This window comes from Coenobita brevimanus, chromosome 2 (genome assembly GCF_032717465.1).
Source record: "Coenobita brevimanus isolate Jiangsu-jjx chromosome 2, ASM3271746v2, whole genome shotgun sequence".
Lineage (NCBI taxonomy): Eukaryota > Metazoa > Arthropoda > Malacostraca > Decapoda > Coenobitidae > Coenobita > Coenobita brevimanus.
The window spans coordinates 4,975,638-4,978,460 of record NC_136955.1 but is presented as its reverse complement, the minus strand read 5'-3'; the positions used below and the strand labels follow the sequence as shown (position 1 = coordinate 4,978,460).

At 43.3% G+C, this 2,823-nt stretch overlaps 1 non-coding gene across 1 annotated transcript; it reads left to right on the top strand.

Moving 5' to 3' along the window:
• Positions 1-495: 495 nt before the first annotated feature.
• LOC145392628 (5S ribosomal RNA) lies at positions 496-614 on the top strand. The gene has a single exon (XR_013896050.1). It is a non-coding gene; the product is annotated as a 5S ribosomal RNA (ribosomal RNA).
• The last annotated feature ends 2,209 nt before the right edge of the window (positions 615-2,823 follow it).

Genomic DNA, 2,823 nt, shown 5'->3' with positions numbered 1-2,823 from the left:
ATTAGTCACCAGGTGATGTACATTTACTGTGTGAATCACCAAGTGTTACATACTATATAAATCACAGTGTTACACAGATTACTGTAGTATGCTCCTCTTACTCTAACCTGACCCTGGTTTTCGTCCTTTTGCAGCTTACATCAGGTAGTTCGATGGCAGGACAACATAACGCTATATGGCTTTCCATAGTACATTTTCGTGACTAGCATTATACCATATCGCTAAACTATCGTTACGACTCGGCATTCAAGATAGATAGATGGCAATTTTCTGCGATGTTAATGTAAAGGGAGTACGGTTACTAAGTGTTCCATATCTTAGACAGGTCATCAGGTACATATATTACCATTCTAGACAACTCTTGTTTATCTTCCTGTAGTCACCCAAGTGCTACATACCCTTATGTCTTACCGGAGTCGTCATCAGGTGTTACATAAGTTTTTGCAATACTGAGTTTAGATACATCACCGATTTTTAAACCTTTACTTAACTATTTCGAACGGCCATGCCACGTTGAGTACACCGCTTCCCATCCGATCAGCGAAGTTAAGCAACGTTGGGTCTGGTTAGTACTTGGATGGGTGACCGCCTGGGAACACCAGATGCTGTTGGCATCCCTACGTGTCAAGTGGGGTTGGTGGAGGATTAGTGCCCCTCCCTGTAAAACAATTAACTCTAAGCCCTTGGCCACCCCGTTTGGGATACATGGCGTCTGAAAATGAATGAAAAAAAAAACTCAACTCTTTCATGGTCGAGACATTTCTAGTTTCTATTCAAGCTGCCGAAAGATTAATTCAGGAGAAAATGAGTCACGGTAGCCTGAGAGTATTAATACTGGCATCATTAACCCTCTTCTGCTCTGGACGACCCAAGCATCCTTCTCCTGTCTTTGCTTCCACTTCAGTTACTTGGATGAAAATGCACACGAAACTGTATATAATTTTATTTGTTAAAGACTGTGGTGAGTACTAGTTAAAATTCCTAGAAGTAACAAAAGCACTGACATTGTATTTCAGGGATGAAATAAAACTAATTAGCAATTACAGTGTCATCCTGGATATAAAATATTAACTATTAACTTAATAACCTTCTCAGAGATTCACAATAATGAATTTCAATAAACTTCAATGTGTGCAATTTGAACACTGATGTGGGTGTTCAGTGTTTTCCATATATACACGAACCTGGCGTGTTCCTGGCCCTGGAAAGTAGCCAATGAGACTGTGGCCAGAAATATCCTCAGAAGATTCCATGGCTGTCATACCAGTGCGAACCTCGACTCCAATGAAGCGATCAGTGACTACCCAACGTGGTGCAACGAGGACAACTTGGATAAAGATTACTTCTCGGCCGAAGTCCACAGCCAACCATACTTCAGTGGGCCCCAGATATTTGCTCAAAAAAATTTTCTAAAACAAATCATAGAACCCGTCGACTAGATTCTTTTTCTTGCACTCTTTGTGGACAGGCGGCGTTACGCCGCCCGTGATATTGGCTTTGGTGGCGTAGTATTTGGGTTCGAGTGTGTGGCAGGTGATGGCGTTGGTCATGCTGTCTCCATGTAGTTTGGCATAACAATACAGTAGTGCTGGAAAAAAGGCAGGTGGTGGTGGAGGAGTGAGGACACCGCAGGTTGCACCAACCCAGACGTGTGTAGGTGGTGCAGTAGTAGAGGACCTGACTGGCTCCCGGCGGCACGGCACGGCTTTCCTGTTCCTTGATCTTAGCGAAGGGGGCCTGGACTGATTGCCACAGACGCATGAGGCCGCCCTCCACAGCTCAGCAACATCCACAGTCCAGTCGGACAGGATATGTGATCTTGTAGCAGCAGCGTCCATACAGCAACTGTACAGCCACACAGGTACACGGCGTTGATACGACAGCAGCGGTGCCCACACAGCAATTTCACAGTCAGGCAGGATAGGGTGTTGGTACAGCAACAGCAACGGCCACACAGCAACTGTACAGCCAAACAGGGTAGGGTGTTGGTTCAGCAGCAGCAACGGCCACACAGCAACTGGACAACACTGAAAAGCACAGAGATGGTGCGGCACTTTGCACTAGTATTGACTTATCTTGAATTGTTCTCTGCTGCTACAACTTTACACCAAATATTTTATATTCAGTGCTACCTCCCTTTCCTTGGGGGAAGTAGCCTAGGTATATAGATAGATAGATAGCATACGTACATGTAAGGGTTCCAACTCTGGAGATGGAAGTGGATGTTAACCTATCTTATAACATGTTACCAGTTAAGAAGGTTGAAATCCTGTCCATCAATGAACCTTAACCAAAGCAGCTTAGATTTGGATCTCCTTATGTTTGGAAAGAGGTCATTTAAGACATGCGGTGTCTAAAGCAATGTGTGTCAATAGTTTTAAATCAGAAGCTTTCATAGGATACCTTTCTTACTTTCCTTAAATTATATTAGTGAATACATACTAACTGTGAGGGATTTATTACACATTATGTTTCTTCAGGGTAGAGACAAGAATACGAATTGGTGAATTCCTTACGTGTGACTCCATGCTTTTGTAACTTCTGAATAAAGCTTCTACGCATTTACACGTAACTTCCACACAATTACTTGTCCTCCTGAGTACTTTCTTACTTCCTGCCTTCCTGACTTTCCTTCCCGTTTTTAACAGAATATACCTGTAATCTGCTTGGTTACAGTATCTTCATTAGTCACAACTAGGAGAATGGGAGTTGGCCATTTGACGAATTAGCCAATGTATATTCCAGTGTGGATGATATATATTCCAATTTCCACTCAGTTACTGCCAGCGAGCCACAGGGATCAGTTCTGGCTCCGACCTTGTT